At 32.6% G+C, this 16698-nt stretch overlaps 1 pseudogene; it reads right to left on the reverse strand.

Moving 5' to 3' along the window:
- Positions 1 to 212: 212 nt before the first annotated feature.
- On the reverse strand, positions 213 to 1708 carry LOC143605695 (aspartic proteinase PCS1 pseudogene; annotated as a pseudogene).
- Between the last annotated feature and the right edge of the window lie 14990 nt (positions 1709 to 16698).

Genomic DNA, 16698 nt, shown 5'->3' on the forward strand with positions numbered 1-16698 from the left:
CATACGACCCCCACATATTGCCATATGGGTATCACATATTTAAGAATCTTTTACACACATATGCTATGTTCCTTCATATTATAACAAACCTGCCACCAATTGTTTTTGACCCTACACATCAAGTTCAAGTTACCATCACATTTTTAACAAACTATAACACTTAGTTGTTATCTTTAAAGTCCATTTGGTTACCATTGACAATCTAAAAAATAGTTTACTCAAGAAATAAACCACTCAAATAAATCAGCATGCAAGTGATAAAAAAACTTTACAACTATCCTACACAAGCCGGGTCTCTCAACCCTTACCCAACTTGACCCGGTTTGATCCATGGGTTAAATAATTATCCAACGGACCCCACTTGACCCATAACCTATAGGCCCATTCCAAGCTTTTGACTAGCTAAATCACACCTAACCTCCGCCAACCCGACCCGAGAGTTTGCAAGGTCAAATTCCATCCCACATGTTTTGTTGTTGGTGATGTCCGATCACATAGGCTTCAATCCCTAAAAGATCCGAATTCCCAAACGTGAAGCAATGTATTTGATCATTCCCTTTAACCAACCCGGGTACTTGAACCAACAACCTCTCACCTGAAATACTCATTTGCGCGCCCCGAAACATCACGGTAACACTCGGTAACACGGGAAACCTGACCCGTGTCCGGTCTATACGGTAACAAAGGTCCATTGCACCTTGGAAAACAAAATCCCGATCCTCGTAAACCCGTAACACCGATTTGGTTTGTTTAATAAACTCGTTTTTTAACGCGGTGTAAACCGGCCCGAGAAGGAAAGTAAATTGAGTACCCGAGTCAACCATGGTTTGACCCGCACCCGTGTGATCGGGTACGTAAACCGATTTTGGCAAAGCAAGAACCGTCCCGCAACTTTTATCCCTTCAAGTTGGACTGTGTAAGCGACCCGGTCAAAATACGGTAATGGCGTTGACATATTGACTAACGGCGTGTAACTTAACGGTCGAAGCCACGAAATCTTGGCGTCCCCGAATAATAATACACCCGTCGAGTCCCGACCCGATATGCAATACGAGAATTTCGGAAAACCCATTTGCGAAACGAACGATAATGTGCCCCGGTTCATACCCAATAACCCGGTGGTTTTCGAATCCTCGTCTTGGTTCGAACTCGACCCGGAATCTATACACCCGAATACGACCCGAGGAAGATCCGAATTCGTGAACCGAAAGGTTTCATAAGCAAGGTTCCCTTCGACCGACGTGGCGTCGGCGTATGAAACAATGGCGTGACAGAGTTTCTTCGGGTCGCAAGAAACGGGTACGGTGAAGTCTCGGGTTCGGGTCCGACAAGTTGGGGAAGTACAAGGAACAGGAACATAGGATTTCGAACGTTGTGAGTCGAACCAAAGTGGTGTGGTCGGTGTCTTCTTGCATCGGAGCCACGACAGCTCGCTGCCGGTGTCGAGAACGACGGTGACTTCCTGCGGCGGCGAGCCGACGGTGAGTGACACTGTCAAAGAAACATTATGGTGGAATGAAAGCTTGTTTGGTGGCTTTTGAAGTGATTGAATCTTGAGGGGTAAGATTAAGGTTTTCGGGGATGTTAAGGAACATATTGGGTGAAAATACGAGGAGAGAAAAATAAGGTTAAAAACAAGGAAGAGAGAAAGAATTGCCATGGACGGGTGAAGTGGGAAAATACAGAGAGACAGAATCTGTATGTATATAGCTGTGGGTTGTGTTTCTGTCACATAGTAGTACAGTACAGTGTGTGAGAGATTGAAGGCTATGGGTTTTTCGTGTTATAAGTGAAGGTGTACGTGTGGTATGGTTGTAAGATTTTTGGTGATGTAGGGCATGTTTGGCATCTTTGGTCCACCCAACCAATATTTTGTTTTTTATGATCACGAAAACCAGCTAAACTCCTGAAAAAATTTTAGAACGCATTCGTTTCACGAAATAAAATGAAACTGGAATAGGAATTTACATAGGATTTGAAATTGAAAAGAATTGGATTTTGGATCAGAACATTCCAATAGGAATTGTAACGGAAAGGAATTAAAATTCAATTTCATTCTTGATATATTCGTTTGACAAATGATTTGTAATCTATTACTACAAATGAATTGGAATTAGTTTTTTATTTTATTTTATTTTTTTACGAGGATAATGGCGGAAATATTTTAGTTTTTTTTTTAGATTTTTTGTTTTTTATTTATATTTTGTGTTATGATTTTTTTGTTATTTTTTGAATTTTCTTTAAGGGTTTTCTATTAAGATCAAAAAATATTCAAAAATAATAATAAAAAAACAAGAAAAGATTCCATGAATTTACTTGAAATCCTTCACATTTTGGAAGGATATCCCTTTATTTAAAGGAATTTGAATCAATTGAATTCCAATTCTTTGACAACCGAACACACCAAAATGGAATTAAGATTCCAATTCCAACGAAACGAATACGCTATGTCATGGGATTTTAATTCCAATTTCTTTAAATTACCACGAATACTGTGAAACGAGCGCGCCCTAGAGGGGTTCGATGTCGTAATGCCCTAATCCATCTAGTGATGTTTCCTCCAGACTGAAACCCGGGAATATGATATATGAATTGGATTCAAACCCGTGAAGTCAGGCATAAGAACCCTTTAATAACTAGATGAACCTTAGGTAAAGCTGCTAGCCATCCTCCTAAAATGGTGATGGCTGCACCCAATTTATATACTTTTAAAAAACATATATTATTTTATAAATAATAAATAATGATATTAAATTAAGTTTGGACAAGTTACATAGCGAATAATTAGTAGGCATTGAAATGAGGTCTATATAGTGGTCAATTTTGGTTTTGTTTCAAATCGCTTTCGTGATTGACCTTGTATATATCATGGTTTAGATGATGACTAATGTTTAAGTTTTGGTTTATTGATGGGTATAAGTGTCGCAAACTTTTCTAATAATCAATGTCACTTGTTTGACTAGTGTTTCATTGTCATTTTCAAAATTAATGGTTTTAGTTATTAGCTTAGCTGCATCACATTTTACTTTTCTAGATCTAAATTGGTTAGCATCGTGACTGCTTCGTATCTTGACCCAGGCAGCTCAACTTATTTTATGTTTTGAAATAAAAGGTTTAATTACGGTCCTAGTACTATGATCTAAAGAATTTGCATGACTTGTTGTCATGTTCTAGTATTGTATATGAAAACTTTCTAAACTTTATAGAAATTAAAGAATAAATATGTCATTTAGGCCTAGATATAAATATCATATATGTTGAAAATCTTTCAAAGTATAATTAATGAGTCTAAACGTTTGTCCTTTTTTATAATGTTGTAGAGCCGTTTGGGCTCTCACCCACATAAACCGTGCCATAAGCCCCTCAACGGTCGTTATGTACATTAGTTTCCGTTTTAAGCTTGAGTTTCAGCTTTGCTAGCTTGATAGTCACTATCTACGTTCATGTTTGTGCTCATGCTAGCTAGCTGCTCAGTATTATTTTAAATTTCAGTTAATTTCTAATAAGAAAATTATCGTTACGAACTTCTTTTGAATTTTACAAAGTGAAAATCTTTTCTTTAATAAATAAATAAAGGATGATTATTGTTTTCCAATTAACCAAGTTTATGTGTTTATATTAAACTGCAAGTTGCAAAATTTGTACCAGGTTTCAACGGGAACAAAAAAAATTGTACAGACGTTGTCTCTAATGATCCTAGATGACATCGAGGAAAACAGAGATTTTCTTACTTAAAATGCAAGCTGTCAGACTAGACTTTTGGAAAACCGTAATTTGCTACTTGCAACAATCAAATGTTTTATTAATAAATAGACTGTTTATTAACTATTACTTTATTTATAATATGGTAGCATAAACCTATTCTTTGTCTAAACTTTACTACAAATATATTTTTTTATAGATACCCTGCAGTGAATCAGATTTAATTTTTATATATATAAAAAATCCAAATATAAATAAATTTTGAAACTGATTTTTGTAATATATATATATATATAGGGTAAGGATAAAATGAAAACTCATTTGAGTTGTGAAAACCCGCGAAAACCCTATGTAACATTGTTTTTTTTTGTTACATGTAATATATGTTGTAAAATTTAATACAAAACATCGAAACATAAAAAAAAATGTTTTGCTATTTTTTAACTAATTTTTATATATGTTTTTAGAAGAGAGAAAAAGTTATATTTATATTTATATTTTTTATTCACTTTAATTGTGGACCACAAGATTTAAACATTAATTAAAAACATGTGGTTGAGAATGAGTTTCTAGAGTTTTCACAACTCAAGTGGATTTTCATTTTATACTATAAATATATATCTGTGTGTGTATTTAAAAAGGCTGTTAATGATATTTAAGACCAAAATAATAGGTAAAATGTTTTTTATTTTTTCATTTTGCACTAAATTTATAGGTGTGGGGGTGACTTTTTTACACTTTTTTAAGAGCTATTGGAACTATTGTGAATCTTTCTGATATGGAATGTCAACCGTTTATACTGAATTTGATTATGCGGGTCTGACTTACTCAAGAATTCCATCAAAGAGAAAACTCAACACTGTAGAAAAACTCGGTTGAGTTAGATTTCGAACTTAAGAACGTAAAGATCGGAAGTGTTAACCATCATATTCATGCCATTAAACCGAAAGGCAAATTGCGACTTTTTTACACTTAATCAGCGTATCACTCCTTTTATTTATATCCAAATTATCAGGTGCTTTTAGTTTAATGTTGATTTTAGTCTTATTACTTGTTGTCTTCAAAGAAAGAACGAAAGGCTATTGATTTCTTAGACCGAGTTCACATACAATGAAAAGTCATCCCAAAATAAATAGTTTCATACCTTTAATATATGTAGTATTTGTTAAAGACTTTATGAACAGACTAAAGCTTACATAAAAATGTGTTTTAAATTTATAAAGTGTAACTTTTTAAACTGAATTTCAGAACCTGTTTCCATGGAAGAGGTCCAACTATTATTAAGTTGGGAAGGATAAATTTATTTATTTGAAGTGAACCCTCTTTTTAAGGATAAAAAGAGGTGTCTTATTTATTTACTTTTTATATATTTGCATTATACACCTACAGGTTTTGAGGATTTACTATTAACACAAGAAGTATCTATAGTCTACCGTATATAATAAATAAAAAATCTACTTTGTTATAATACGTCATATGTATATCTTTTCTTATCATTTTTCTCATCTTTTTCCCCGTATTTCTCTCTTATTAAATTCACTTTTCTTTTTATTAATTATTTATTTTTTTAAAAAATATTAATTATACCTATAAACACGTTTATTTTAAATTATTATTTATTTTAACAAAATTTAAATGCAATTATGTTACTTTTATTTTCAATCAAGAAAATATATACCCCGTAACTTCATTCCTAGTCCGATTTATGCATGAAGCTTACGACTTTTCCACCCATTTATTAAGGCTGGGGTAATTGCAAAACCATCGTAATTAAACGCCTACGCCTACTTGACAAAATTTAAATAATTAATACATTCTAACCATGGTAAGGTGACACACACGCGCGCACGCCCTAGACACTTGAAAAAACCCTCAGAATTGCCTACAATTAGAGGTAAATTTAAACTGCTGAAGTTTGAACTTTCTTAAATCGTTAGCATGCGTAATACATTTTTTTATCTTATTATCTATAAGATGTATATGAAGATTTAATAATTTGTGGTATCTGCTAGCAAGTTGTATATATAGGACTTATGGGTTATTATATAATAATTTTATCAAATAAAATTTGGTGATTGCAACATACCCGATGATATAATTAAAAACTGATTTGAAGTTTCGCCAAACACGGAAGGTCGCGACTCTTGTCTGTTCAAGCACCTACTCTAGTGGATATAATTGTTATATTTGTCCGAATATGGTCGTAAGCTAGGTTAAATGAATTGTTATTGTTTCTTTTATGATCGAATATTTTTAATTTTTTAACAAAGTTGGTTGTTGATGTTGAGCTTAATTTACTTCATCCAATTTAGACAAATCAATTGACAGGATGAACAATCTTAAGACCATAACAATTTGTGGTATATGTTTGATGCCAAATTTAGTTATAGAATAATGGAAATGTTACGTTTGAACATATTTCACTAAAAATTTAGTTATATAAAACCTTACTGTTTTATCTGTCATCCAATCTAAAACAACGAATGAAATAATAGTTAGTAGTTACAAATTACACGATAGCAAAAAATCGTTAAAATCGAATATGCAAACCCAAGCAAAACATACCTCAACTTCTTGTTGATCATCCATGGATTAAATTAGAGCACCCATGTCTTTCCCTCCCATGATTTGTGGCAAACTCCATCTAAAGCATTGTGGGTAATCTAGCATAAAAATATACTTCACGTCAATAAGTATGGTGTAGCTAAGTATGATCTAATGCACTTTGTAATATATGAGTTTCTTATGTCGGATCTAGTTTTATATGGCTAGATTTGGGTGTAACCACAAACAAAACTTCGGGGATTGCTTGGTCATTTTGAAGTCGGCTGACGAAAAACTTTTGAAAAAAGTGTTTGCGAACTAAACCTTTAGGAATTAGTTATGGTCATCATTGAAAGTTATTTGGATGTGAATCCATGTATACCCATAAAAATGGTGATTTTTGGAAAAGCATGAAATTGTTTAAAATGACCCTAGATAGGATTTTATGAATTCATAAACCAAATTGATAAATAACGGTTTTGTATGATCCTTTCCTAAATGTGTATGGACCTTGAAACGCATATGAAGGCTGATGAAAACCAAATTTGTTGATTATAAAGATTACCTGTTGATTCGGACTAAAATTAAATCTAAGACTCGGTTCTACATAACTTTATGGATTCCTAATTTCCTATGGTTGAACAACACAAAGTTAGATTGCCCATTAGTCGTGATCCCAAGTGTCTGGGTCTTTATCTATCTATCGATTAACGAGTCATTATTTCAATTATTAAAATCACTTTTACCAAAAATTGCAATAGAAAAACAAAATACAACTTTCTAGGCGTAGTCTAATACCCATGCAAATACAGGAACAATTTAATAATGTAAACCAAACGGTTTTAGATGTGTAAATATTTATACTATACTATTTTGTTTAATTACTTTTATAAGATTCTTTAAATTTATGTAACTAAATTAATCAATCATTGGTACCGTGACAATTATAAATTCGAAAAGGGTCAATCAGACTATTTTCAAATAAAATGCTACCAACAAATTTGGTATACATTTGAAGAAACATAATCAAATATATTTTGTTTTTAATATGAAACAGTGAGAGCCAATTTGCTGTTATTATTAGGTTTATTTTTATAGGTGTTTGCTGTTATTTTTTGTTCATATATGTTAATTTTCGATTATGAGACATTATAAGTATTTACTGATTTATATTTTGTTGTTATTATTAGATTTTTTCTTTTGCTGTTATAAGTATTTGCTGGTATTATTTTGTTTTTGATTTTGATTCTTTTGTTGTAATTTTTAGGTTTTTTTCTTTGTTATTATAAATCATTGTTTATATAGATTGGAATTGTTTCTCATTTTTTTTAAATTGACATTGTTTCCTACGTTCTCATGTTAAAAATAAATGTACATGTATACTTTAAGGGATATGGACAAGTGAAAATTTTTGGATGGCACATCAAATTGAGAAGTAGTAATATTGTATTGTCTTGTGTACTTTAAGGGATATGGATAGTTGATGTAGATAGACGAAAATACTATATAAATGCGCAATAAGTGAATGTGTTTCATAACTTTGTTCTAAGATATATATCGGAAAATGTTTAACCGGCTAAAGATTGTTCTATAGAACGGAAGAATGAAAAGGTGCACTAGTTTTTATTAATCCCAACTATTATCTTTTGGTCGTTATTGGTCTCAACTCTCAACTAACGAGTTGCCTGCTAAAAGTTCAATCTTTTAACGTTTTTGTTCCAAACAGTACCCAAGTAACTAAATCCTAACGCCGTTACTTACAGGTTGCCAGAGAAACATTTTTGGCCATAAAAGTTACATTTTTTGCTGGAAAACTCAATCTAAACACCACTACCACCAATTGATTCGCCATCAATCAATCACCACCACTTGAGCACAAACCAACCAATTCCAACGATGGTTCTAGTGTTCCGAAGACCTCAATAATTGGAGATTTTACTAAAAAAATGTTACTAAAGGTCGTTACAAAGATGTTTGGGACGAAAATGTGGAGTTTTCCGAAAGAAAAGTGAGTTTTTCGGCCAAAAACGTTTTTCCGGTGATCTACAACTAACGACGTTAGAGTTCTATTAGTCGTTGACCATTGGGAAGAGAAATATAAATGATGGGATCATTATCAGCTAATACATTAGTTGGGACCGACAACGACAAAAAGATGATAGTTAGGATTAATGAAAAGCAATTGAATAAAAAAAATAAAAGACCAAAGGAAAAAAACAATAATACTAAAATATAAGAAAACAAAAAATAAAAAGGAAAATTGAAAATTGGTTAACCGGTTAAAGATGTCTTGACCTGGTCTTGGGATTCTTAGGGTTCATTTTTCGGGCTATGGATTGGGTTGTTCGGGTTTTTGGCGGGGGAAAAGTGACCTGATAACTGACCCATATAAATTCGTTAGTTGGGTTTGAGTTATTTGCGTTCAGGCTAGTTCGGGTCAGGATGTTCGATTTTCAAGTTTAAATGTAAAATGAAAAAAAATATATTCACGAAATATCATCACACTATTAAATAAACATCATAAAAATTCTAGCAACATATGATAATATGATACGATAATGTTCAAAAGTCCCAAAACTAACTACGAAACATAACATTTCAAATAACAAAGACTTCAAACCATCTATAAAGAAAAGACAATAAATATTAGGGTTGCTCATTTATTTCTAGAAAACTTGACCTGATAGCCGACCTATTTAAGGTTCGTGTTGGTCAGGTTGGGGTTTTTTGGATATTCTATAATTCAGTTTCTAGTGACTTCGAATCAGGTTTGGTATTTAGATGTGGTTGAAAGATGCATCCCTACTTCTAAACACTTTATAGCAGAAGACATGGAATAACATATTGTTTGACTAACTTTATAGTTGTAGAGTGATAAATAGGTTTTTTCCGAAGGATTAAAATCGCATGGACCATGCGTTCTATTAGATGCCCAGTTGACATCAATAATTGCCCTAATACTGGTCAACAAGTGTCATCAATCAAATACCGGGCCACATACTTGTAGCCAACAAGTGTCATCAATAAATATTAGGGTTGCTCAACCTGATCGGTCCTTTTCGAAAACTGGTCAACAAGTGTCATCAATCAAATACCGGGCCACATACTTGTAGCCAATTTGTTTTCGTTCATCTCTATCTAAAGTCTATGCACGTAAATCAAACGAAAATGATTCGAAAAGAGAACTGATAACATCTAGGATGTGACAAGAAAAAGATATAACGCGCGATACAATCAATCATCAACAAGTATGTTTTTAATTTATTACTAGTACAATCATTGTCGAGTATGTTTGTAAATCCTAGCAAGGTTTATGTGCTCGCGTGATAATATGTTTGAACAATTCAAATGATAAAGCTATTCTCTTGTAAGGATTGATGCTATTGGTATACTTATGGTTTCATTTTTCTTTTGCAATAACGTTATAAACTTCTCAAAAATATCTCATTCATAAAACTCGTGTTTTTTATTTTATTATTTTTAAAACAAAAATCTAATACGATAATTAATAAGTCATGTCTGTTTTACAGTCAAACATGTAAAAAAGAGTCCATACTTAATTATTAGATTATTTGTCATCAACTACATAAAGTTTATTACTAATTAGTCGGCAATAACCAACCTAAAAATAGTTATGTAAACACAGTATCTTATGATCTTATCTATAAGCTAGTTGTAGTTATTCTTATTATTATTAATTTTTACTCTTAATACTTTTATTATTATTTATCATAATTTTTGTTATTATATAGTTAAGTAAATAGAAATATAGAATGAAGGGAAACAAACAAAACAGTTGGGTTCTCGATTAGTTTTGAAACAACGAAAGGCGAAGAGGAATTTTAGATGCCTTTATTTTATAAAAAACTAGCTTTTATCCCCCCGTATTACGGGGTTGTTTTACATTATTCGTTTCTAATATTTATATATTTTTTTGAATTTTAATTTTTTTATTGTAAGAAAGTTAATCATATACTTAGGATTTGATGATGAAAGAGTTTCATAAATAAAATGAGATGCTATAACCCAATTTAAAAGCTAACTAGGTTTGGTGAAACCCATAACCCGCTTACTGTTTTTTACTATAAAATTATTTCTTAATTATGAATAATATCTTTTTTTAATCGGATATTAATTATAGTATATCCCTATTTTATAGGATTTTCATATCAAATATTTGGTGAGATTATTTTTTAATTTAATGAGATGCTATAACCCGTTTAAAGGTTATCTGGGTTTGATAAGACTCATACCCGTAAATTCGGGTTAAATGTATAAGAAGCCTCCATTTACAAATAAAATAAGCTTATAACTTGAGAGTAAGGTGTTGTTTGTTTTTCCTCAGAAGCACTTCTCCACCTCTTTTGTCTGCACTGAGAAGAGGGCGCGCAGACGTTGGGCTCTGCAGTGTGTTTGTTTTTCCGAAGACGTTTCATTAAAAAACGTCTGCGCGCCCTCTTCTCCTAGAAGTGATGACATTGTTACTTCTCACATCTTCTACCCCATTTGTTCTCACCTCTTCTGACTCCAAAAAACATCAGAACTCCCAAACCCTATTATTCATATCCTCTCCACTTCTTCTTCTACATCTCACTCCCAAACCCTAATCCTAACCTTCTTATCCTCTCCAACTCCTCCTCCACTCCTCCACCGCCACCGCTGTCGGCCTCTACCCCTCCACCCACCTCCGGTGTCGCCCTCCACCCCCACTTTCTTCCCGTCACCCCTCTCCTTACCTGCGGCGCCGCCCTCCACTCCCAACTCCAGCGAAGATTCGGGCGAACCCAGATGGGGATTCGGGTTGCTGATCGATTAATGGAGTTGGGCGTTAAAGATCCATTGACGTATATACTTTTATGTAACACGTATCCAAGTGTGTTTATGTGGGAAAATGTGGCAAAAGTTATGAAATTGATGGCTGCTGGTTATGTGAAGAAGGAACCGAGTTACATTTGTGTTTATTTAGGGAAAGAAAGTGAGGTCTTTTGTGCAGGTGAAACAGGTCACCGGATGAATGTTAATAAGTTTGATTACCATTAGTTTGTTTGGTTCGGTTTGTTTATGAATAATTTGTTTATATTGGTTTTGTTAAGAATTTTAATAGGTTTGATTACCATTAGTTTGTTCGGTTCGGGTTGTTTAAAAATTTCTGTTTAATTTTATAAGTCTGCAGACGTTAAAAACAAACAATCTTTTTCTTACAGACTGCAGAGGTTTGATCCACCTCTTCTGCTACAGATGCTTGCAGATGTGGTCCGCAGACTGCAGACGTTTTACCTCTTAAAAAACAAACAGCACCTAAATAGCAACTTTTAAATGTTTCGTGTGTGTATATATTAATTTAAGATAAGAGCATTAACTTAACATATAGTTTCATAATTGTTGTAAATAAATTTAAAAAACTTGATGAATTTATGATACCAATAAGAAAAACCAATAACTTATAGCAATCGGTTCAATATCTTGTACCAAGTTACAATAAATGTTAACACTTTTTTTGGAACGACCAACTAAGTAACGCCAGGTACTCTGTACGCGGCCCCCATTGGCTAAAGGTAGCCCGAGCCGGCCACGAGTCCGGACGGACGAAGCCCCTAGCGGTCCACCTATTGAGGGATTCCCCGGATAAAACCCGACCCCCACGCCCGCCAAACGGCACGACAGCAAGGAGCCGGTAAAACCAGGTGAGATCAGGACTCGAACCCTGGCAAGCCAGGGTCATCCCTCATATCTCCCATATAAATTGGTGGTAGTAAGGTTTGATCCCCCAATCTCTCACTTGTAAAGTGAGTACTCTACCATTTAAGACTAGTAATCTAATGTGCTGTTTGTTTTTTAAGAGGTAAAATGTCTGCGGACCATATCTGCAGACATCTGTAGTAAAAGAGGTGGACCAAACCTCTGCACTCTGCAAGAAGAAAACTGTTTATTTTTTAACGTCTGCAGACTTCTAAAACTTTTAACATATAGCTTTATACCAAAAATACAAATTATCCAGTAACAATTAAAGGTATATAAATCCAAATTTTATACCAAAAAATACAAATTATCCATAATTAAAAATACTCACAATATCAAAATACATAATCCAAGATTAACATGTAACAGAATCATTATGCCCCTACAGACAATCTATAAAAAAGTTATGACATTAATCTCATAATCAAATTGTCAAGTTCCATCAGTGTAGCCATTGCCAAGTTTTGCCAAATCTAAACAAATAATTACAAGTTAGAATAACCAAAACAACCCAAAATAATCCAAACTAATGCAAACAAAAACCAAACAACATGACGCAAACTAACCCAAACCGACCCAAGCTAACCCAAACCCGATAATAAAAATAACCCAAACATTTATTGTCTTACTTTTGAACACAAAAAAGAAAAGCGAACATTTTTTTTATTAATTCATGGAAGCCCAAACCCGTATAACTCGAACACTTTTTTTTAATTATCTATGAACTACTTACGATGTCGAGTTTTGGCTCGTTTCATTCATTATATATGATTTATCTACTTTCGAAAATTTGGCTTAAAAACAACTCATAACCCGATGACATAAACCTAAACTTTCTACAAACCTTTTTCAACTAAAAACTTTTTATAGAATTTTTATAAGCCTAAACTTTCTATAAACTTTTTTCAATTAAAAACTAATAATATTGAATAATTATGCAAAATTATAATTGAACAAAAAATCCCTAATCAATTAACAACTCAATTGAACAAATCAATTAACAAGAATTCAATTAACAAAAACTTAACAACCCAATTGAACAAATCAATTAATAAAAACCTAAAAAAACTAATCAATTAACAACTCAATTGAACAATCAATTAATAAAAACCTAATAAACTAATTGAACAAATCAATTAATAAAAACCTAAAAAAACAAATCAATTCAACAAACACAATTAATTAACAATTAGTGTACATGGATAGGTTGTAGGAGCAGATGGCGGTCGAGTAAACAGCGGCGGTAGGGTGGCAGGCGGCGGAGGCGGTGGCGGTAGGGTGGTAGGCGGCGGGTTGGGTGGTCGGCGACGGCAGGGAGGGAGGCTGAAGGTGAAGATAAGGAGAGGTGAGGAGAAGAGAGGAGAGGAGAGTTGTTGGCTAGGGTTTTTTTTTATATCTGATGGAAATAATAAGTTTAGAAGATGCTGGAAGACTATGGTCCAAGTCTGCACCAAGAAGACGGCGCGCAGACGTTTTTTAATGAAATGTCTTCAGAAAAACAAACAGTCTTCAAGGCTAAAGGTCTGCGCGTGGTCTACGAGACGCAGACATAAGAGGCCCTGAAGATCTTCTCACAAAAAACAAACACAACCTAAAATAACATATAAATTGAAGGCAAACTATATTTTAATAATCTCCCATATTTATAATTGCGTATAATATCTCACCTGAAAATATAATTTTTACTTTATTTTCGTATATTCAAAATTTAAATTTATTATACGATTGCGCTTTAATATGTTTCGGGCCACGTCATAAGTCTGTCTAGAAATCCTAGACAACATTTTTACTAAAACCAACAACATAAACTTCATGCATAGATAATCACATGGTTATTTTCTCGCGGATATTTCAGATTCAAAACCTGCTTCTACTTGTTTTCTATTATAGATTTAAGGTCGGCTAAAAGTCAACTTTGCCTAAAAAGTGTACAAGGGATTTTTAGGTATGACGTTTTAAATTTTTAGGTAGGGTGTTATACATCGACACCGTATCTAAAAGTTTATAACACACTACTGAATTTAAAACACCATGTTAAAATTTTAAAAGATTTTAGGCCATCTCTTGATTGTCACATGTCTAATACCAATTGCAATTTATTTGATCTCATTGTGTAGTTGAGTATTACCGGGATTCCATACATACATTTGTTACTGGGTAAAAAGTTGAAGAACAGGTTTGTTCAACAACGAAACTCAACATTATTAATAACTAATTATTAAGTGCACATACATGAAAAAAAATCATTTGGGATTCAACTAGACAACGTACACACAACTTACTTGTGTTAAACATGATTTACATCTATCTATCTATTCTAATAAACTAAAATAAATGGAGACACTTTTTCATGTTTTGGTTAATTCTCACAATTTTTCCCTTCAAAACTAATATATATACCCTAATATATGTAATAAATCAATAATTATTCACTTTCCTTTTACACTATATTTATATAATATCTATATATTTTTATAAATATAAATATTAACATATTATTTTACTATATATTTCAAAATACTTTGTGAATTCCAACAATCAACAACAAATCATGTTTCTCAAATGAAAATTGTTTCGGATTTTTTGTGGAAGTTAAATTTGATCTTATGGGTCAAAAGTTGTTAAATAGATTGTTTGGTACAAGTTAACTACATTTAGGTAAAAATTTGTTACGGGTCAAAAATGAAAATTTTGAATATTTTTAAAAGTTTGAAAATTCAAAACAGATTTATCATCAAATTTGTTATGGGTTCAAAGTGTTGACTTTAAAATGTCAAAAGAATGAAAGTTAGAATTTTAAACATGATTCGGGTTTCAAGTTTATTTTTAAGGGCATTTTTTGAAATAATTAAAAGGTTCGGGATTTGGCAAATTAACTATTTTTCCCTCAACTATTAAAACTTAAGAAAAGATTGCGAAACTTTCGACATGCCACCACCATGCCTATGAATGCTTCTAACTTTCATCACATTTCAAATATTTATATATGTCAACATTAATTTTTCCTTCAATGATGATCGGAACGTTGTATGGGAAGCATGTCATGCAAAACTATGCTCAAATGAAACAAAATATTCACAAAATTGAATGGGTTAAAATGTTATTTTTTATGTTGTCATTATGACAAAGTCGAGAAGCCCTCTGAAACTTATCAACATCATTTTTATGGTGTAGATCAGAAAAACAGAGTTTTTGAAGAACATCCATTGTTACAATTTAATATCCTACTTTCCTTTGATGGGTGGTAAATTGATAAATATATCAATAAAGGTAACGCCTCTTTTGTATTTAAGCTGAGTGGTTAGAACTACTATCGTATGAGAAGTCTTATTTCGAAATTGGTTCATAACCAAAATTCTTTCAATTATACATATATGACACTTAGAATGAATTTTTCAATAGAAAGAAGCATTATCGAGTACGATTTTGCACGGACATTTTTTTATTAAGTTCATTTAAAAAAACCATTTTGTGATACAAATAAAATCAATTTATGTACACATTGTATAGATACAAGCATAGATGTAATACATTTTTTTCATATACGTTATCTAATTATTTGTTTTACTTATAATTTTATAATTTGAATTATCTCGTATATAACACGGGCTCTAAAACTAGTTATTGATATATTTCTCAAATCATTTAAGCTAATATATACTCTATTAATACCCTCCTAGTTGGACGTAAGAGCAATCGGTCATCATCTAACTGACACTAGTTATCATTTCATGTTTGTACCTAAAGCATAATCCAAGCATGATGGTCATCAAATTAACCCAATCATAAATAACCATCATCTAGTCTTTGTAACTCTCTATTAAATATTTAAATCGATGACACATGTATCTTCATCCAATGTGCCTAACGTATTTCTTATTAAGTCCATGACAGATATATCTTCATACAATACAATGGGTCAGGGCTGGCTTAACGAATGTAAAGGTCTAAATTGAAACAAGATTTTGGGGCATTTTCATGACAATTGTTTAGGAAAAAAAAATTTTGCTTATTAAAAGTTTTGAATGAAATCATAACCTATACTTTATTAGCAACCAAACCTACCACAGCACCAATACGTTACCTTGAGTTTATTTTACCCATTATAATATAACTATATATAATTTTTTTTGAACTTAGAGGCCTTAATTAAGTGTGAACCTAAAGCCCTAACTTATTTTCGCTGTCCCATGAGCCACCCTGCAATGGGCCTAATATACTTCTTACTAATTCCAATGTAAGTCACCTAGATAGAAAACATGTCATATGAGATTAGTAGTTTCAAAACACTAATAAATGTAAAAGAGCGCAAACAAGGCTTTAACAAGAAGAACGTTAATATAAGGATTGTACAGCGGGCAGCTACAACCGGACGAACTTATTTATGTTATTTTAATGGGATGAGTTGATCACTTGAAAATGTTGAGTGGGTGTGGTCTTGTTGTGAGATGAAAGAAGTTTCTGTTAAGGGAGTTAGATAACTGACTGACAATTATTACTTCCAACGAGTCAAAATTCTACCATTTGGTTTTCTTTTCTTCCTAGGTAGGTTGACATTTGTGCTTTGCGGGTGCTCAAAATAGGCTTCCAACTAAAGCTAATTTGGAAGATAAAGGGTTGAACGTCTTTTCGTTATGTACTTGTTGTAATGTTGAATGGGAATCTATAGATCACTTGCTTGGCCGTTGTTAATTGGCTATCATATTTGGAATC

This window comes from Bidens hawaiensis, unplaced genomic scaffold, assembly GCF_021521415.1.
Source record: "Bidens hawaiensis isolate Kalapana, Puna unplaced genomic scaffold, B.hawaiensis_p1.1 tig00070806_1, whole genome shotgun sequence".
In the NCBI taxonomy this organism is placed as follows: Eukaryota; Viridiplantae; Streptophyta; class Magnoliopsida; order Asterales; family Asteraceae; genus Bidens; species Bidens hawaiensis.